Below are 23148 nucleotides of genomic sequence, written 5' to 3'. Positions count from 1 at the left end.
CCCATACCACACCAGGCAAGGTTAGTGGCTATTGAAAACACCACCAGGACAGTGCTATCTAAAAACACATGCAGTACTGTGTTAACTATACAAAAAAAGACACTTTACAGTTTAAAAGCAAATCTTACACAGCCTTACATTTCAGTTTTCGTTAAAAAGAGTGAGTTGTGCACAGTGGGATTAAATGCTTTATAGACAAGAAAAAAACTGCACTAGAACAAACATTCTTCATCATCATCTTCTTCATCCTCCTCTCCTCCTCATCCTCGTCCTCTTCGTCTTCCTCCTCTTTTCTTTTTCTTGCTCTTTTCAGCCTAGGCAACTCCGTTTTTTGCTGTGTCCGGCTTTCCTTTAGCTTGATATGCAGCAATATCCTTTTTCTCTTTTTCCTTCTCTTCATAAGGCTGCTTGTCATCTGCAGCAGTGTCATTCCCCATCTGTCGCAGCTCCTTTGCAACATGACCAACGGATAGGCTGGGATGCTTTCCTTTGATTTTGGGGAACAAAACAAGAAAAAGGCCGAAGGAGGCCTCTTAGGTACGTTGGCATCCTTGAACTTTGTTTTTTGTTTCCCTTTTAGGAGGCATATACAAGTAAGTTTTCATTTCTCTTTGATATGGGGCTTTGTCTGCCTTTGCCATGTCTCCAATTTTCCTTTTTGTTTAGCAGACATGATCTATCACCTCTCTGAGCACTTCTTAGAAAACTCTCTGAGAAGTTGAGTGAAGGAACAGGTGCTTCTTCTTGTGCTCCTCCCGGCAGGTGTGCACAAAGAATGCATATGAGGACAGTTTGCCCTCGGGTCTCCTTTGCCCATATTTGATTATTTTCCCTCAGCGAGCACAGCGTCGCCCAGTGCCCATCGGCTCGGCTTGCACTTGCCCCGCGCTGTGTATATGGCGCTCAATGTACTGCGATGGCTGTGGGAGCCAGAGCCAGACGCAGCCTCCTCACTCTCTCTGCTCTGTAGCATTCGTTTGTTAATTATTCTAAAGAGTTCTAAGCAAACGCATGAACATGTGTTTCTTCAAATGTCCTTGGGATTCACTGCTATGTGAATAAGCTCACCCTTTAATTTATCAGTTTGCAAATTTATCTTCCTATATTTAAATGTTCCATGCCCACCCCCTCACTTCCCTCAGATTTCTTTAGAATTTGGAGGAGGACCTCTGATCACTCCATCATAACTCCAGCCATTTGGATTTACCCTCGGCCTCTCCACTTCCTCATCTGGATCATCAGGCCATAGAAGCTACCATCATTAGGTGAAAACCATGGGAAACCAGTCCCTGCTGCCGAGCTTGGGTCAGGGGTGATGAGCGGAACAGGAAGTAAAGAGAGTCCTCTATCTAGGATCAAAGTTTTAGGCATCACAGGCAAGAATTATATACGCTTTCTTCCTTAGAAACATTGTCATATATGAAGATTTAAGCTCTAGAATGTTATGGTGGTGGTATTTTAATACATTTTGGTTAAATAAGATTAAGTGGCTCACCTGGGTTTTGAAATTCTTTGAAAGTTGGTATACATGTACATATGTGTGTGTGTGTGTGTGTGTGTATATATATATATATATATATATATATATATATATAGTATATATAACTATATATATATAGTTATATATCTATTATTATCTAATTATGTTATATTTCTATATAAAATTTTTCTTGAACTAATCATTTATTTAACCGGAACCTTTGATTAAGAAAAACATATTCCCCAATTATGCTTGATAACAGAATTTGCAACACTTGAACTTGAAAGAACAAAATGATGTAGGAGAGTTCTACGTTCATAGGTGTTTTTTTAAATCATGTCACCACAGTTTAAGACCTGATCATTGATCAGAATTCTCTCCTTTTACCAATTGTCCCTGACAGTTAGTTGAACAATAGCTAACTCATAGTTCCCTCTACCAGACTATTACAGAATCATTCAATTTTTGTATGGGCAGTAGTTGTTTCATAAATAACTTTCAGTGTTTTAAAAAATATTTTTATACCTCAGGTGAATTTCACACATTTGTGAATAAATAATTAGTGAAATTCCAAATGTGCTGTTGATTATAACATGTTTTTAAGACACTCTTGATATAGTAATCAAAACAGCATGGTATTGGCATAAAAACAGACACATAGCTCAAAGGAACAGAATAGAGAGCCCAGAAGTAAACTTAAGCCTACATGGTTATTTAATCTGTGACAATGGAAGCAAGAATTTACATTAGGGTAAAGAGAGTCTAGTTAATAAATGGTGTTGGGAAAATTGGACAGATACATGCAAAAAAATGAAACTGGACCACCTTCTTATACTATATACAAGAATAAACTCAAAATGAATTAAAGATTTAAATGTAAGACCCAAAACCGTAACACTCCTAGAAGAAAATATAGGAAGTAAACTCGCAGATATTATCCTTGGTAATTTTTACCAATACATCCCCTCAGGAAAGAGAAGCAAAAGAAAAAATAATGGCACTATATCAAACTAAAAAGTTTTCCATAGCAAAGGAAACCATCAACAAAATGAGACGATGTCCTACTGACTGGGAGAAGATATTTGCCAATGATACATCTGATAAGGTGTTACTATCCAACATTTATTTAAAAAAAAACTCATACAACTCAACACCAAAAAACCAAACAATCCAATTTAAAAAAGGGCAGAGGACATGAAGAGGTATTTCTCTAAAGAGGACATACAGATGGACAATAGACATATGAAAAGATGCTCAACATCATTGATCATTAGAGAAATGCAAATAAAAACCACAATGAGATACCACCTCACTCCTGTCAGAATGGCTATCATCAATAAGCCAAAAAAAACAACAAGCGTTGGTGAGGATGTGGAAAAAAGGGAACCCTTATGCACTGTTGGTGGGATTGCAGATTGGTGCAGCCACTATGGAAAACAGCATGAAGGTTCCTCAAAAAACTAAAAATAGACTACATATGATCCAGTAATTCCACTTCTGGGTATTTATCCAAAGAAATCCAAAACACTAATTCAAAAAAAAAATGCACCCCATGTTTATTGCAGTGCTATTCACAATAGCCAAGATGTGGAAACCAAAATGCCAATCAATAGATGATTGGATAAAGAAATTGTGGTACATTTATACAATAGAGTATTATTCTGCCATACGAAACAGTGAAATCTTACCATTTGCAACAACATGGATGGACCTAGAGAATATTATGCTAAGTGAAATAAGTCAGACTGAGAAAGACAAATACCATATGATCTCACTTATACATAGAATCTAAAGAACAGAATTAACGAGCAAACAAAACAAAAATACCGTGTTTCCCGGAAAATAAGACCTAGCTGGACAATCAGCTCTAATGCATCTTTTGGAGCAAAAATTAATATAAGACCCGGTCTTATTTTACTATAATATAAGATCAGGTATAATATAATATAATATAATATAATATAATATAATATAATATAATATACTGGGTCTTATATTAATTTTTGCTCCAAAAGACACATTAGAGCTGGTTGTCCGGCTAGGTCTTATTTTCAGAGAAATGGTAGACTCAGAGATACAGAGAAACAAACTGATGGTTGCTAGATAGGAGGGGGACTTGGCAGATGGAGGAGAAGGTGAAGAGATTAGAAAGTACAAATTGGTAGATACAAAATAGTCACAGGGAAGTGAAATACTGTGTGGGTAATATAATCAATAATGTTGTATAGATTATGTAGGGTGCACATGGGTACTGGACTTATTGGCGGATCACTTCATAGATTGTGTGGATGACTGTCCACTGTGCTGTACACCTGAAGATGATGTAGAATAACACTGAATGTCAACTATAATTAAATACTATATATGGGGTGCCAAAAAATGTATACAAATGGACACTTTGGTCAATGTTGCTCAACCAACAGTTCGCCGTAATCAGAAGTGTCTGGACGCTGATGGTAACCACTTTGGGCATCTCTTGTAATTGCAGAAATCACACGTGACTTGTATTCATCTTTTGTTATTGGTGTATATTGAGTATTACCATTTTAATACAGTTTTCCTTTCTTAAATTGTGTATACATTGTTTTGGCCCCTTCTGTACATATGGTCATGGAATGTAAAGTACTGTATAGGGAATATAGTCAATGGTATTGTAACAGCTGTATACGATGTCAGAGGGGTAGTAGACTTGGGAGGGTTATCACTTTGTGAGGGGTGTAAATGTCTAATCATCATGTTGTTTTGTACACCTGTAACTAATAAAAAAAGAAAAAAAGACACTCTTGAGAATCTGAAGAATGATCTTGGTATAAATCAGCATTCAAAAATAAGATATCCATAATTAATTTGAGGAAGGGAATCTTTCTAAAGTCGGCAATAAAAGCATTTTGAAACTCTGAAATAAAATCTGGGCAATTTAGGTCTTGGGAATCAATTTTAGAGCACATTTAAAGTGCCATTTTCAACTTTTAAACCCTAAGGTTTATTTCCAGCAAGGTACATCTATTAAGGTATGCTTGTCAATAGATCATCGTTCTTTTTAAACATAGTTTTAACCCAGATGAGAAGTTAATTGTTGCATTAATTTTTGAGTTCTGGGGATTATAGATATGTGACATTTATATTCTTGCACACACAGAGAAAAAAAGTCATTTTGAAACAGAAAACTGCATCATTCCATAAGCATGCCATTAATGCATGATTCAAGATGTCATCGTTTGGATGAGATAATCAAATTCCTTAGATGAATCAACTGAAAGCAGCTGCTTCGTTCAGGAATGACTTCGAGATATGGAAACTGAAGACAGTAGATTGAAAGGGAGAAAAAAAGAGGTAAATGTAGGGATATTACTGAAAATGCAAAATGATTAAAAATTGTCATTATGACTATCGAGCCAATTAAAAACTTTTATGCTCATTTGTCTTTCAAGGAACTACCTCCAAATGAAAGTACAGCTCTAGTTCTACTATTAACAAGTCCATATTTGATACTGACAGATGGACATGCCATCATTTTGAGACTATGAATTTGAAACCTTTGGGAATCGTGATAGAATAAATGAACTTACATTCTTTGAAAAATCCCAGTCCAAAAAAATTTGTTCTCAATAATAATTATTCATGTTTATAAGGTGCTTTTTATTCAACTCTTAAGACTCTGTGTATAGATGTGTTTAAATATGCATGGTCATACATCACTGTCATCATACATCATAGCCCAAATGTTTCAATTCCTTGGACATAAAGCAACACTTTCTTTCATATGTGAAAATACAGTCTCTACCCTTGTCACACAAATTCTCCACAAATAGCACCTTCTTATTTATGCTCCTATATTGCTTGTGCTCAAGGATTGTTAATGCAATCTTTTCTTAAAGCAATGTTTTAAAAATTCTTTAAAAACAAAACACCTGTGTTTTCTGGCAGGACAACAATGTATCAGCCAAAATAGCTTTATTTAATGACTGACTGTGGTTAGCTAGCGCCCCATAATTCATTTCATAATTGGAAAAAAATGCAACATTTGCTGACATCATCTGAGTGCTGATCTGGATCCATTGAATAGGGAGTTTTCCAATAAAAACGATTTAATTTTCCACTTCACAATTCAGGAGGAATTTAGGATTAGGGCATTCACGGAGTCTAGAAATGATTTTCATTTTCAGGATTTTAGCTCAAAATTTGGACAGGAAGAAGACTGAATGTAGTTTAATTTCCAAGCCAAAATTTTGTCTATAAAATCTTACTTCCTCTTATGCATATTGATACCAATCTGAGATCAAACATATTAAGCTCTGAAGAGAAAATAGTGTTAGAAATGAAAAATCTAATGGGTGAGGAAAGATAGAGTTACCATAACTTCTATTTATTCTGAAAGAGTTTCTTAAAGAAACATGTATCTGATTCTTGCTTACGGGGATGTCCAGTTTATTAGAAAGTTTGCAGTGCAAAATACACATGAATTGGATCAATAATTATTTAAAACTAATGCCCTACAAGTTGTAGTGGTATTATCTCATATTGATATGGTAATGGGTTCAAAATGTATTCACTGTACTGAAAATATGGGTAAAGAATATCTAGCCTAATCTTTCTCAAGAAAACTCAGCTTTATAACACAGAGGAACCAGATAAACTTATTTTTGAAGTTACCATATTCAATATTTCTGTCTCTTTTCATTTAAACACTGTCTTGGAAACACCCTTAATTCTCTGTCTACTTCTCTTGGTTATACTTGCCTACAAACTCATGACTTGGGTTAAACTCTTGGGTTCAACATTTGTCTGTTTACCCTGTACCAGCATCTGAACAATTGAAATGACTGGGGGAAAAAAAAAAAGAAATGACTGCAAAAAAAAATATATAACTGTGTGTCCTGGTCTCTCTTTAAGTTCCACAGCCACAAATCTCAGATGGGCACTCAAATGTGCAGAACTGTTGAGTGCCCATATAGGACAAGGATCTCAAGGTCTGGGTGGGTCTTACTACTAAATGCTATTCTTGCTAAATGTTAAGATGTAACAGTATTTTTCAGACGTAGCTGTAAACAGGATGAACTTTACAGGAACCCAAACAGATTAAGTGTAGCTAAGAAATCAACATGTAATTAACCAAATAATGTCTATAAACAATGGCTAAGCCTCCCTTTGGGGAAGGAGAGCTTCGGATGTGAAACCCCTGTCTCCTATACTTGATGCAAAACTACCTGATGACAACCATGTATCATTCTTGAATAGAATACCCCAAGCAGCGAACCCCTTGAGTTCGGTAACATTACTAAAGTTTAATAATTTCATTATTCTACATTCCTATCTTAGTCTGTTCAGGCTGCCATAACAAAATACCATAGACTGGGTGACTTAAACAACAGAAATTTATTTCTCACAGTTCCAAAGGCAGGGAAGTCCCAGATCAATGCCAGTCAATTTCAGTTTCTGGTGAGGGCCCTCATCCTGGCTTGCAGATGGCTGCCTTCTTACTGTTCTCAGATTCTCTCTCTCTCTCTCTCTCTCTCTCTCTCTCTCTCTCTCTCTCCCTCTCTCCCTCTCTCCCTCTCTCCCTCTCTCCCTCTCTCCCTCTCTCCCTCTCTCCCTCTCTCCCTCTCTCCCTCTCTTCCTCCCTCTTCTTATAAGTATGCAGTCCAATCAGGTCTGGGCCCCATCTTTACAGACTCATTTAACCTTATAATTGCCTCTTAAAGAAACTATCTCCAGATACAGTCACACGGAGGTTAGGGCTTCAACATGTGAATTTTGGGGAGACACAATTCAGTTGACAGCAATTTCCAAATGACTGTTTCACTCCTTCTTTTTGAAGCTCTTATATTTTCAGTCTCTCCCCTAACCTCACTGCTAACTATACGCACATCTTATATTCACCAGGAAAGTAGAAGCAATTATACAGGAACTCCCTCATCATCCCTCATGAAAACTACCAAGTCTACCCCCATCATTACCCCACCTCTTCGACTTCCTTCTCATTACTATAGATACTGTGGCTTGGCTCAGGTCAAAAAAACTACCTGGTCAAAGGCCTCCATTGTGTTCCAGATCCTTTCCAGTGACTTAGTTTCTGTCATTATCCCCTCTCTCATAAATCCACATGGTCTTTGAATTGCCGTTCCATTTCTCTGCTCGAAGAACAAATGTTCTTCGAAGAGTTATCTAGGATTGCTCCCTTTACTTTTTCAACTCACATTGTCTCCTAACCTACCTCAACTGGACCTCTTGTCCCTACAACTTCATTGACTCTGTACTTGTCAAGATTACTAACAGCCATTATATGTCAAACTCTAATGGCCATTGTGTCATTCCTCCCTTACTTGACCTCTCAGCAGTATTCAACCAAGTTCGTCATCACGTCCTTCTACTTTTAAAAAGTATGTTTATTTTTTTTAAAAAAAAAAAAGTTCATTGGGCTAAGAACACTAAACATGGGATCTATCCTCTGAACAGATGTTTAGGTGTATAATATCGTATTATTATCTAGAGGCACAACGTGATACAGCAGATCTCTAGAACTTATTCATACTCCTTCTTGCAACAGTTACTTCTTTGGAGGCCATGATACGATACTCTCCTGCTTTCCTTCTATTTCATTAGCTGTTTCTTCTTAGTCTCCTTCATGGGTTCCACTTCTCCTCTGCCTGAATGTCAAGGGTATGAATACTGCAGGGATCTATCTTGGTTTCTCTTCTTTTCTCTATACAGTTTTTCCAATCAACCTCATTCAGTCCCATGGCTCTAAATACTGTGGGTATGCAGGTGATTTCCAAATCTTTATGCTCGGACCTGACCTCTCCTTTGGGCTTCAAATTATATATCCAGGTCCCTATTTCACATTTTCACATTAATTTGAAATAGGTATGTCCAATTTAATGTGCCCAAAATAGAACTTTTGTCTTTTCTAAGTCCACCCCCATTGGGTCTTTTTCTCAATATATAGTATCACCATCTACCCAGTTGCTTAAGCCAAAAATCTAGGAGTCAACGTTCAGTCCTCTCCTTTCCTAATTCATCCTCACATCTAAACCCTTAGTAAGTCCTGCTGATTTTACCTCTAAAAGTGTTTTGAAAACTTCCACTTCTGTTTTTACTACTACCTTTTTTAGTCCAAGCCACCACAATCTCTCCTTTGGACTATGTCCACAATCTGCTAACTATACCAGGATTCCCTCCTGTTCTCCACCCCCAATACAAAAGGAATCCCAAAACAATGAATATGTGGTAGCCAGAGTGCTTTTTAAAAATAAAAATCAAATCATGACCCTCCCTTAGCTGAAATTCTTCTAATGACTTCTCATCAAAATCAGAATAAAATCCAAAGTCTTGACCTAAAAAACTCTAGGGCTTACAACATTTCCAATGTATTCTATGAGGGAATTAAGCTCTGCAAAATGATTTCACCATTAAGTATGATGTTAGTTATGAGTTTTTCATAGATGATCTTTATTAGGTTGGGGAAGTTCCCTTCTATTCCTAGTTTTTTGAGTTTTTAATCCTAAAAGAGTGTTGAATTTTGCCAAATACTTTTACTGTATTATTTGAGAGATTTTGTCCTTTATTCTAATATGGTGTATTATATTGATAGATTTTCATATGTTGAAACAACTTTGCATTACTGGGATATTCCACTTGGTTATGATGTATATGCTTTATGTGTTTCTGGATTTGGTTTGTTTGGTTTTAGTAGCAGAGTTATATTGACCTCACAGAATGAGTTTGGAAGTGTTTCCTTGTTCTATATTATTAAAGAGTTTGCGAAAGATTGGTGATAATTCTTCTCTATTTTTGGTAAAATTCACCAAGTCATCCAGGCATGGGTTTTTCTTTGTGGGATACTTTTTGATTACCAATTCAATCTCTTTACTTGTTAAAGACCTATTCAGATTTTCTACTTCTTCTTGAGTCAGTTTTAGTAGTTTCTCTCCTTCCAGGCATTATTCCATTTAAATTGGGCTATCTAATTTCCTGGGATACAATAATTCACAGTATTCCCTTATAATCCTTCTTATTTCTGTAAGATCAGAAATTTATTATCTATTTTAAAATACTACTTATTTTAGTGATTTGAGTCTTCTCACTCTTTTACTGATAGTTTACCTAAAGGTTTGCCAATTTTAAGGATGTTTTCAAAGAACCAACTTTCATTGACTTTATTGTTTTTCTATTCTTTCACTTATTTTTGCTTCATTCATCTAGATTCATTCATATTCTCTCTCTCTCTCTCTCTCTCTCTCTGTCTCTCCCCCGCCCACCCTCCCTCCCTCTCTCTTTCTTTTCTCTGTTTATTCCTTCTCTGTGTTGGCTTCTTTTCAGGTAGATACATTTTCCTAAACCCAGATGAAGGAGAACACCTCTTTTCAATGGTTCCACACCTATCTCTGAATCAACCAGTGTGACCAAAGACACTGAACACGAGTGTGTGATTACAATGACTGAACAGGCCTGGGACCTAGACCATCTATGAAGCTGGTGGTGGAATCAGCCCCAACTACAGTGACTGAGAGTTGGGGAGGAGTGCTTTCTCAACAGAAAATTGAGGCACTCTTATTAGAAGGGAGAGATGCTGAGCAAGCAAAAACAACAAATGACCAATGTCCCTGATGTGTTAGATCATAAGAATCATCAGAAAAAATGTTAAAAACAGAGATTCCTGCGCCCTACCTCATTCTTATTGAATCAGAATCCTTTAGAGGAGTTGCTAGGAATTGGTGTTTTTAACAGAATTAACACTACTCCACTTTAAATGTAAATTGCTTCTACTATAAAGAAGTACTTGGACTATTCTCTTTTTCCACCTTCTCAGCTAGATTACACACCCAACCTAAAGAGGAGTGAACAATTATTGGCTGCATTTAAATTGTGTAGATATGCACTGGAGATTGGTATGGGGATGATCTGAAATCAATGATACTTCTCTAAACCACCAAGGAATTATTTGCCCCTTTGTTTGAATTTTACAGTACAAAACCAATAACATTTTATTTTAAAAAGAAAGCAAAAATGAAAACAAAGCAGAAAACTGTTCTAATTCAACTTTTTTTTTCCTTCCAAAAGGCAAAAAATAAAGGGCCACACTCTGGATTTATTCAAAGAAGACACAATCTTGAATTATACCCATACTCCTTGTTACTAAGCATCAATTTAGGCCTCATCACTTCAAAAGAAGACATACTCAGCAGATTGAAAAGTCACAGTGAGCACCAATGAGTTACTTGCTGCTCAGATGTCAGCTGTGTTGGCTGATTTATGTGTGTTATGTGGAAAGTGGCTCTGAGAATGAAGGCTTACTGCCTCCCTTGCTCTTTCACAAAGGTGTGTTTGACTTCTCTGGATTCTATGTACCTTATGGATTTGAGTTCTAAAAATGTACCAATGCCAAAGTAATTTAAGCTATAACACATACCCTTGTACAATTAGCACCAGGTGAAATTATGTGCTTTGAAATGTTGTTGTGGGGACAGAGCCCCAGAGAGTAGTTTACAGGCTCTCGGCCTCACGTGAAGGGGTACTGGCTCGGGTGGTGAATGGCCGTCGGCTGTGGCTGATTGGCCGTTGGCTGTGGCCGGTTAGCCAATTGGCCGCTGGTATAACTGCTGCGACTACGGAGGACTGCCGAGGATTGCCGAGGAGCCAAGCAGAGCCGAGGAGAGCGGAAGAGCAGAGCCGAGAGAGAGGAACAGAGGAGAGAGTGGAGAAGAGTCGTTGGTCGGTCGGTTGGCGGAAAAGCAGACGGCAGGTCAGCGTCCAGTGGGCCCAGCCTCCAGTGAGACCGTGGTGGTATGGCTCCCCTACCTATGGCTCCGTGGGTGTTCCTTTTTGGCCTCACCATATCCTGCGTTCTTATGTGGGGAGCGGGACCAGAGACCCCGCAGGCCACCCCGCACGACAAATGGCGGAGCAAGCAAGGTCCCCTGCACAACAAATGGCGCAGCGAGCAGGGTCTCCCGCACGACAGTTGTTCAATACTAATAACAATAACAACAATACATTGAAATTAAAAATTACATTTGACAGTGAGGAAGTTGAAGCACCACGTAATCTACCTAAGTTCACACAGCCTTGAAATGGCTGGTAAGTTTAGTGCAGTCTGTCTCCATCCATACCCACTTACCCTTTCCTCTTAGTGACTAATGGATTTATATACAATGTCAGTGGGGATGTGTTTGGTGGTAATGGGTTCAGTTGATGCATAGGACAAGATTAGCAGAATATCTTAAGTATGACTGAATCGACCTTACTTCATTAACTCAGTAGGTGCTCCACTCAGCTAAATGAGCTTAGCACAGACTTGGGTGTTTCAGAACACTTGGAAGTGATTAAAGCCTTGCCTCTGGGTTGAAGGCTCCTGGGCTGGGAACCAACAGGCTTCAGGAGGCCCAGCTGTCTGTTGGTGTGGGATCGACAGATTAGATTCATAGAATAAAGGCAAATGAACATACAAGTAGAAACCTGTGCCCTTAAGTTCAATGAAAGCAAGAAGCAAACTCATTTATTTATGGCCACCACCAAGAAGTCCTCATTTATTCAACCTGTGTCTCCAAGGAAAACTTTTCTTTTTTTTTCATAATTCATTTCTATATTAACTTTATTTCTTTGAAAATGATGGTGGATTGTTCAAAAACTTTTCTTGGTCTTTTTTTTTTATTAGCCTCTTGAAAAGTTAGAAGTAGCCCTGTGATCTCTAAAACGGGTTTGTATTAGGTGCACACCTTTGAGTCCATCAAGTTGGAGAAAGATTTGAACTTTCCAACACGGGTTTATCATCCTTTTTATAAAACAGGTATCAACAACAACAAAAAATGGAAAGCTTGCCTCAACAATCCTATGCAAAGAGCCTCCCAGTTTGTTTTTTCTTTAATTATTGTCTGTCCTTGAGAAATGTACATATCTGTTGCAATAAGCAGGAGTTGTGGCATGCTCTGTGAAGATGGGCCAAACCTCCTGCAGAACTGTGTGAATGGAATTCAGTATACATTGCAGACTAAAAATATTGTAAGAGCATTCCACTCTTCTCATGTGACTTTTCTTTCTTTCTTATTCAGCCGTATTCAGATCTCTGTGGGGAGCAAGTGAGCGTCTGTGCATTCAATGAAATGTAAAAGCAGTGGAGGCTTCCACAGAGCCTGCTTTCCATCCTTTCAGATCTTCATTTGTCTACGACGCTTGATAGATCAGTTTAGTCCAGAATTCACTGATACAGGAGAGATATTGACTTGCCCTATTGTGTAAACATAGAAAGCCCCCCAAAAAAACCCTTACCAGTGACCCCAAGCCCTAAGCTCTAGGAACTATGGGATTGAGACAAGAAATTGTGTGAGTCAACAATGGCACTGACAACCATACGTTATTGACTCAGACTGATTGAAAATTAAAGCACCAACCCCAGAGGAAATTTGCAAAGAAAGCAGGGAGTGCTCGGGTGCTCTGTATTCTTGAGCTCTTAAGTCTGCCTTGGCTGGATCATTATTAGCAAAGACAAGCAGAAAAACTGCTAAATGTTTTTGTAAGCTCTTCTCTCTGTAAAAAAGCTGTCATTGACTAAGGTCCCATGTGAAAAGCCGGGATGGGACTTGGATGATTTATATAAAGGTTTGTTTTACTTTTAACTTTTATTTATTTTAAGTGTTTTCCCAGGACCCGTCAGCTCCAAGTCAAGTAGTTGTTTCAATCTAGTTGTGGAGGGCGCAGCTCACACTGGCCCATGCGGGGATTGAACCGGCAACCCTGGTGTTACGAGTGTCGTGTTCTAACCAACTGAGCTAACCAGCCACCCCTATATTAAGTTTTGCCTCTACCTCTAAATTGATGTGACTTTAGGGAATTCATATCACTTCTGGATGTCCTTATTTTTTTAATTTACAAATGTGAGGTAATCCTATCTTCTTCTTTCTTAATCCTCCAACACAGTTATCAACCAGCCTGTGGACAATGACATGTTGAATTCTGAGCAAGGAAGTCTCTGACGAAACTCAGAACACCTTTTCCCCCGTCACGGTTGTATTTTCCCTTTGTTTAGAATCAGTGTAGTTCCTTTGCATCCAACAGACAACAGAGTAGCACAGATATGTCCTGTCTTGTTTCTGGTATCTTCCTTCTCTCCAAAACATGATCAGTGATTTCACCAATAGGAAAGCAGAGTTTGGGAGATTGGATTTGTCAGTTAACTTGTACTCCCTCTGCTGGTTGGATGGCTTGTTTTGTTTTTTCTTTCCCCATGACTCCTAGACTCTAAGATGAAGTAATAATTAACTTATTTATTTATTTTTCAGTAAAGTTGAAAATTACGTGTTCTTTCTGGAGAGTGATGCACTTAGAATAAATTTGTGATATTGTATTTTTTCCAGTACTTGGAAGAGTTGTCATTTTATCTAGCACAAATGTAACGGCCAGGTTCGTAAAACTTGGTTTCATCAAGGTGGTATTATCCAGGATTAGCAAATCTGTAAAACTCCAATTTTCCAATGACACATACAAATAAAGACATAATAAATAAATATTCATCTGGCATGAGGTGTCAACCATAGCCTTTAAAACACTGAAGGGGTAGCTCAGTACACATGACAGTAGTCTGATAAAAGCAGCCTGAACATTAAATATATTTAAATTCATCAGTTCATAATATTTTTAAAAAAACCCTAAGCAGTCACATTTAAATGATGATAAAAAATCTATTCATTATTTGAACACTGGTAAATAAAAGGAAAAAAATCAAGCAATTATTTTGTCTTTTGCATGTGAATTAAACTACTGAGTAACCTAAAGTAGAAGAAAGAAGTGTTTCTTTATGTAAATATTCCAGTCAATAATGGAAAAGAAATGACAGAATTAGAATATCAGCATTTCACAATCCTGGCCCTCAGCTACCCTTTAGACTGCAGCTTTTGGCACCTCCCTCAGGTTGTTCTTTTTGATCCTTGTTGAAAATCTTATCTGCTTATTGGTTTTGGTGACTACTTGTGCCTAGTCTCATGTCACGACCAAGAGGGACAGCTGGGAAGACAAAAGAGAGTACAGAAATCTGCTTCTTTTTTGCTGGTTTTCAAGCTTTTCCAGATAAACTCAATTCCATCACAGCTCATGTTGTGTTAATGTTTCCTAATGTATGTTTTTGTATATTTACATGATTTCCTTTCATGTTTTTAAATCTGGTTTATCTTCTCTGTTATTTATAAATTTAATTTAAAGTAGTAGACTCAAAAAGGATGAATAAATAAGCAAAAGACTTTAAGAAAGAACTAATTAATTTTGTTGAGTATCTTCTATAAACCATGCACCAGGTTACTTTTCTTTACAGGCATTGTAGAAAATATTAGCTACGGTTTATTGAGCATCAGCTATGTACTAGACAGTTTACATAGGATATCCATAATCCCACAAAGGACATATTATCTCAAAAAGAGGGTATTGTTATCTCAGATAAGAGAAGTGAGGTCCTGAAGGGTAAAATGATTTACTCAAAGTCATACAGACAGTTACTTATGAAAACAAAGCTGAACCCATCTCCTTCTGGCTCCAGAGTTCGCTTTTCTCATCATATGATAGTGACTGAATATTGACTGACAACATGGAAGTTTTTATTATATAAAGTATCATTTTCTAAATTGACCTCATGATGAGGTATGGCACTGGACTTGAGTTTTAGTATGGATACAAGATTTACTGTGGATGATGATATTTTGGGGTTGGCTATCCTTCCTGTCATGAGTGTAAAGCACAACTGTCATGGCAAATAGATAAAATCACATTTGAGTATCACAAATTAAAGCTAATTTTAGAGAAGACTTCCTGGTCGTCCTGTCAACTGTCACTTTTCCTTTTCTACTTCTGGCACTGCCTCACTTCAATTTGCCTCACTTCATTCATGCTTTGCTTTTCTCCTATTACAGTGTAACAGAGGTTTGATGTATTGATAACACACTGTGACTGCTTGGTAAATCAATGGAAAATGACTTTTCTTCTGGACTGCTAGGTATTGATCAAGACTAGAATACTTATAAGGAGAATTGACCCCACATTATATTCAGCCTCAGAACTTTTTGCATTTGGACACACAGTAGACAGTAAATAAGATCAGACTAAAAGAGAACATACTCATTTTATTGTAAATTTTTCTTCATGTGACCTAATCCTCACCTAGGAAAAAACTACTTGACAGGAGTTTTTCCTTTCTGGGGATTTGCACAATCCAGTCTATTTACTGCACGGGAATAAATATGCATAGAGAAGGGGACAAGGACTTCACTGAGTTTCTTGTTTAGTAGCATGAGAAAAAAACTTATTTCATTCAAAATTTGCCTTTCTATTTCTCTCTCATAGCTTTTTAAATGGAATTTGAAAAGGATTATGATTTTTGGAGGGAGAGAATTGTTTTCTGATTTGCTTAAGCATTAATGTACTGGCAGGGATTATTTAACTAATCTGCCACAAATGTAGCAGAAGGTGCATTGACACATATTATAGTAGTTGTATGAATTTTATTTTCACAATGCTATACATTTTTTCCTGTTTATAAAATTGTGGATATCGCTGATACTATATTTTTTAAGAATCCAAAGCGCTCTCTCTCTCTCTCTCTCTCACACACACACACACACACACACACACACACACACACACACTCCAAACAAAAACCTGTGCTTTTCTTATTGAGTTTCTTTAAGACAGAAAAAGCCCTCTAATATCTGGGAATGGGTCTTTGACTATTTTTGTTTTTTATGTAACTAATGATAGATTTTTTAAGGTGCTAAACATCGCCTTGAGAACTATTTGTATGTTAATACCGGACTTATTGAATATTTCCAAAGCAATCAAGTTAAATATCTCTCTTTTGAAGAACCTGGCTACTATTAGAGAAACTTAGAACACTCCAGGCATAGTAATGACAGGTACACCTAGAGATCATGGAAAAAACAAAAGTTCCAGGTTTCTCACCCTACTATACAAAGTGAAAGTTATTTGGCCAAGTAAGATGTTTAAGTTAGTGTGCTACAATAATCAAAATCGCTTAACAATTAAAATACAGAGTTCCAAAAAACAGTCATCCCTCGAGCCAGTGGTTCTTAACCCGGCTGTCCATTAGAATTACCGGGAGAGTGTGTGTGGATGCTTTCAATAAATACTGGTGGCCAGTCTCTTCACAGGTCTCTAGGTGTGGACTGCAGACATCAGTATTTTTAAAGGCTCCCCAGATAATACTTATGTGCAGCCAGTATTGAGAACCACTTCTCTACAGGATAATTTCCAAAAACATTGCAAGTTCTGGGGAAATGAGACATAATTTATTCCTTGACTTACATACGGAAGGCAATCCGCAAGGTTTGCTCACTGGCAATTCCTTTATTTCACTCAGAAGGCGCTGCTGCATGGGGAGGGAGGAGGTATAAAGTCCCCCAAAATATTCTGCTAGACATTTGTGGCACCAAAGGGTGTGGAACCTTTTCAAATGATATGTTTCCAGACTGCAGAGGTTTATTCACTTGCGACAGTGTGAAACAAGTGCTTTGTGGGGTCTGGAGAGCTTTTTACACAAGAGCAGTTAGGGAAAGTGAGCTAGATACGCTTCTGCTCCTCCCCTTCATTTTTGTTTTTTGAAATGTGTTGGTGGTACCTAGACGGATCAAGGAATAACGACAGTCACATGAATGACCCAGAGTGATGCTTCCCCTAATGAAGGGCAGTTTGGAAGAAGCCCAAAGACCAAAGTTGACATCAAAATCCTGACCTTTGTGTCAAAGTCATCCTCTCCCATCAATACCAACTTCCAGTTTCTTTCAATATGGTGGTCATTTTGCGATGTCGGAGGCATTTTGTTTGCTTAGTTTATCCAATATGAAACAAGGCTGGTGTGTGGAGTGGATTTCCTTTCTGGACACTGTGGCATTTTAGTGAAAAAAGACCAGCCTGTGTGGCTTATTCTAATTTATCAAAAGCTGTCAGTCTTGGCAACACTACAGATCTAACAATCTAATACAATCTTCAATGTAAACATTTTAATTACTATTTCTGACATTTGGCTTTCATTAAAAGTTAGAGAAAAACTTATCTTTTTTCCATAAAGTAAATACTGGAAAACCCCCTTAAAGAACTTTTCTCTTTCTTCCTCCCTCTCTCTCTCTCACAGTTTTTGATTTAAAAAACAAAAAGAAAAAATCTATAAACTAAAGAAGAAAAACAAGAAGGAGAATGGGAAAGAGAGAGGGAGGGAGAAAAGGTGGGAAAGGAGGGAGGGAGGGAGGGAGGGAGGGAGGGAGGGAGGGAGGGAGGGAGAAAAGAAAAGGAAAAAAAACACACACACGAGGTCTGACAAGTTCTCGAACTTGTTGCAATAATGTTGCTAACCTTTTTTGATATCAGAGGGATTATTCATTATGAATTTGCACCAATTGGACAAACACTTAGCCAAGTTTACTATTTGGAAGTGCTGAAAAGGCTGAGTAAAAAAGTTAGACGACCTGAACTTTTTGCCAATAATTCATGGCTCTTGCATTACGACAATGCACCAGCTCACACGGCACTGTCTGTGAGGGAGTTTTTAGCCAGTAAACAAATAACTGTATTGGAACACCCTCCCTACTCACCTGACCTGGCCCCCAATGACTTCTTTCTTTACCTGAAGATAAAGAAAATATTTAAAGGAAGACATTTTGGTGACATTCAGGACATCAGGGTAATACAACGACAACTCTGATGGCCATTCCAGAAAAAGAATTCCAAAATTGCTTTCAAGGGTGGACTAGGCACTGGCGTCAGTGCATAGCTTCCCAAGAGGAGTACTCTGAAGGTGACCCTTTGAAGGTGCTGTGATATTCAGCAATGAAATATGTAGCACTTTTTCTAGGATGAGTTCGTGAACTTAATTGTCCAACCTCTGTGTGTGTGTGTGTGTGTGTGTGCATGTGCATGCATGTGTGTTATATAATCTTACACCGCTCACAAAAATTAACTTGAAATGAATTACAGACTTAAACATAAGACCTGATACCATAAAGCTCCTAGAAGAAAACAGAGGGAAGAAGCTCCTTGACATTGGTTTTGGCAATAATGTTTTGGATTTACACCAAAAGCACAAGCAACAAAAGAAAAAAATCAAATGGCACTACCTCAAACTAAAAAACTTCTGCACAGCAAAAGAAACAATCAACAAAATGAAAAGGCAACTTATGGAACGTGAGAAAATATTTGCAAACTGTATATTAGATAAGGGGTTAACATCCAAAATATATAAAGAACTCATACAACTCAATAACAAAACCCTAACAATTCAGTTAAAAACTGGGCAGAGGACCTGAATAGACATTTTCACGAAGAAGACATCTAAATGGCCAACAGGTACATGAAAAGGTGTTCACCATCACTAATCATCAAAGAAATGCAAAGGAAAATCACAATGAAATATCACCTCACACCTGTTAGAATGGCTATTATCAAAAAGGTAAAAAGGTAAGTGTTGGCGGGGATGTGGAGAAAAGGGAACTTTTGTACACTGTTGGTGTGAGTGCAAATTGGTTCAGCCCCTGTGGAAAACAGTATGCAGTTTCCTCAAAAAATTAAAAATAGAACTACCATATGATCCAGTAATCTCACTTCTGAGTATTTATTCATAGGAAATGAAAACAGGATATTGAAATCAGGATATCGAAAAGATATCTGCATCACCATGTTTACTGCAGCATTATCCACAATAGCCAATATATGGAAACAACCTAAATGTCTGTCAATGGATGAATGGATAAAGAAGTTGCGATAAGTAGTACAAACACACACACACACACACACACACACACACACACACGGCTATTATTCAGCCACAAGAAAGAAGGAAATCCTGCCATAAGCAACAATACTGATGGACCTCGAAGGCATTATGCTTAGTGAGCTAATCCAGTCAGAGAAAGACAAGTATTGTATGCTATCACTCATATGTAGAATCAAAAAAAGGTCAAACTCACAGAAACCGAGAGAAGAATGGTGGTTAGCAGGGGTTGGGGGTGGAGGAATTGGGGGCATGTTGTTAAAGGGTACAAACTTGCAACTAGAAGATGAAGAAATTCTGGTGATCTAATGTGCGCATAGTGGTTATAGACAAGAATGCTGTACTATATACTTCAAAATTGTTAAGAGACTATATCACAAATGTTCCCACCATAAAAAAGAAACGATAATTATGTGATGTTGTTAGCTAAAGCTATGTTGGTCATCACATTGCAATACATAAAGTATCAAATTAACATGTTGTACATCTAAAGTTACACAATGTTATATGTAAATTATATCTAAAAAAAAAAAAATTAAGTAAATGGATTTTTAAAAAGTCAGAAACCCAGTAATTCAAACCTGAATGCAAAGTTTAGATCCTAAGAACATAAAAACAGGAAACCTTGAATTGATTCTGAAATTCAGAAATATCTTTTTGGTAAGGACTTTAAAAAAGATGATACATGATGAAGTTTAAAAATGTTTTGGAGAGGCGTTTTCCTGGCCTCTTTCAAAAAGATCTATGGCAGCATATAAAGTATGCTGTGGTGCAAAACCGTACAACTAGCATTGAAAACAGAACCAAGATTATCTGCAGGAATTTAAAGGGAAAGGATGTTACTAGGAATTTGGGATGAGTTGCTTACTTCATCTGGGCAATGGATTTGCCTTTAATTTTCTTGGAAGTTAAGGCATAAAAGGAACCATGTTTTTTTGTTTTTGTTTTGTTTTTTTTTTTCTCATAGTTTCCTTCCTCCATTCCTTCCTTGCCTTCTCCTGACAACAAAGAACATATAAAGTTGTCTTATAGATGGAATTGTTACAGGATTTACGAGTTGACAAATATAAATATTTTCAATAGTAGTTTCTTTTTAATTTTTTTAAAAGGTATTGTATCATCATAACAACCTTCGCTTTTGTTTCTGGTTTTGAAATACATGTATTCAGTAGGTAACACTGCCAAGAAGAAAAAAACAAACCTGTAGTATACTTTGATGAGTTCTTCCCATCTAACTCCGAAGGTCGCTGTAAGGTTTTGAGTGACAGCATGTACAGGAGAGTGTACTCCTCAACAGTGCAGGGTGACACAGGCTGCAGCTTTACTTATCCTCCTATACCCAGAACGTTAGTGGCAGATGACATGTGTTTCTTTTTCTGACATGCAACTCTATGTTACACAGTTAGTCTTAGTTAAAATACCTTCTATTCTACAATAGTTAAGTCATAACTTATCAAGATCTTTTTGGTTCTTCACAAAGCAGAGAATGGGAGCAAAATAGGTTACGGAGGTAGTAGAGGGGGTGGGCGGGGTCACGGTAGGTGGTGGCAAAGACACTGCATATTACCTTTAGTGATATGGGAAGCCACTGGAGGGTTTGGAATAGAGGAGTGATATAAATTGGCTTCTATTTTAAAGCAATCACCTTGATTACTGGGGTTAAGAGTGGACTATAGGTGGCAAGGGCAGAAGCAGGAAGATTGTTTAGGAGAAGATTGTAATAGTCCAGGACAGAGATGATATAACTTGGGCCAGGATCATGATGATGGAGGAGGAGAGATATGTTTTCATTGTAGAGGCAACAAGATTTGGTGATGGATTGGATGTTTGAGAGAAAGAGAGGAAGGAGTTGAGAGGATGAGGTTTTGGCTTTCAACAACCAAAACGATAGTAGCCACTCAGATGAGAGAGACTGCTTGAGGAGCAGGTTTTAGGAGGCAGATTTGGGGTTTCTTTTTGGATGTGTTAAGTTTCAGAAGACTACTGAACTTCCAAATGCAGAAGGCAGCATTTGGTGGCGGGAGGGCAGAACTGACTCTTCAGGGAGCATGAAGTTCAGTGGAGAAGCTGGGGCTGGAGATAAGAATTTGGATCAGAAGAGTGTGGTATGGTATGTTTCTGTAGAATATTATAATAGCAAAAGCATTCCTCATAAAAGGGTGACTTTTATATTATGTCCTTTTGAGTTGACTTTTTTACTTTAGACTTTTAATTTATTATACTTTAAAAGTTTTAGCTGTTTCAACTTAATCTTTAATACCTTTTCGTTATTATATATTACAAGTATCTATGCTTTACGTGTCTTCAGAGCAAGTCTATCTCTGGTTTCTATCCCAGAGAAGCATTCAATACATATTTGGGGATTGCACTAATATTACGTCTTTGTGTTATCTTTAAAGGGGAATCTAAAATGTCCTCTATATAGTTGGGTATGATTTGTGAATATCTTCAGTCTTAGATTTCCCCTAGAGAAGTTAGTACCCCACATTCTATGAAAGGAATTGGGAAAGGACAATTCAGGAACTCAAGCAATCGATCATGTAGGGAAAGATCAGGCCAGAGGCCAGTACTGACCCTTCTTCCCAGCCCGGTTTGGACACCCGTTATGACCTAATGCAGGACAGAGGTCCTGCTAGGACCTCTGGGATGGACATAGGTCTAAAAATTCTGGCCACTCAGCCCAAGATTAACCATGATAACACTCAAGAGACCAAAAATATCACATCAGGTCTGAGGACACGTGTTAGCTGGTGACGGCTTTAGGAGTTCTGGACCAAGTGCAATCATAAGAACAAGTTAAGTGTCCATGTAATTTGACTCATCAGCCCAGGTAAGGTTCGGAATAGTTCTTTCCTGTGTTCTTCTGGAATGGAGAAGTCTTAGGGTTTAGTTGGTTTTCTCAGGTCACATCAAGATGGACAGGCATATTCTGAGAGAGACTAGGAACTGGAGGTAAAATGGTTCCTTCTTAGACACTTTTTTGGCATTTTGTATCTGATACCTCTGAATCCATTAAAATCAGAAGGAAGATGGAACTTAAAGGAAAATGGAAAGGTTGCAACTTCACCACTTGGATTTTGGCTTTCTGTGTACCTTTCCACTCAGCAATGGTCTGCCGAACACCTACTTTGTATTGGAGGCTATGACTTATGAATTGGGTTTTATTATTGTTCTTAAGAGCAGAGTATAAATTTATTAAAAATTAGAAAATAATTCTTAATTACTGTTACAATCAAGAATTCAAGACAGCCAACATCAACAAGAGAACTTCAGTAGAATTTAACTACAGGCAAATTCTTCACAGTGAAGTAAAACTATTCACTGAAATAGGATATTAAAAGACATAAGTATGAAGAAAAAGCATTTGCTCCCGTATGTGACAAATGAGTTTTCTTTACAGAGAAATACCCTTATGCACTGCTATTAAAAATACTGTAAAAATAGAAAAATGGATAAAGGAATTAAATTATTCAAAATAGAAATATATGGGACTGATAAACATGAAAAGACTTGAATGTTATTAGTAATAAAAAAATTTTTGCAACTACAAATGACAACAAAGTATTATTTTTCCTGTTAACGTTTTATGAATTGGGTTTGAAGCTTGCATTAAAGTTTGATCTATACATCTATCAGATGAGTTGAATATGAATTAACCAAGTGGACAAGAGAGTGGGGGTCTGAAAAGAGGGCACTCTAGAGGTTGGAAGTAGTACTCTTGTGTCCAGAGATACGTGTAAAGGTCAGCACAGCTGGAGTTTACAATGCAAGAGGGAGGAGAATTGTGTAGAGTGAGGCAAGGTAAGTCGGAAGGGTCAAGATCATGGAGGATATTGGGTAGGTAATGGTGAAGACCTCTGCCTATATGCTGACGATGACCAGGATTTCTACAGCGGAAATCCCAGTCAGA

General features: G+C 37.5%; 1 pseudogene; it reads right to left on the bottom strand.

Moving 5' to 3' along the window:
- Positions 1 to 212: 212 nt before the first annotated feature.
- LOC141573048 (high mobility group protein B1-like) overlaps positions 213 to 23148 on the bottom strand; it is a 34238-nt pseudogene continuing 11302 nt past the window's right edge.

Source organism: Rhinolophus sinicus, chromosome 4 (assembly GCF_057876585.1).
Source record: "Rhinolophus sinicus isolate RSI-liver-muscle chromosome 4, RSI-T2T, whole genome shotgun sequence".
NCBI lineage: Eukaryota > Metazoa > Chordata > Mammalia > Chiroptera > Rhinolophidae > Rhinolophus > Rhinolophus sinicus.
Note: the sequence above shows the minus strand (reverse complement) of the source record. Positions and strands in the feature narration are given on the sequence as shown.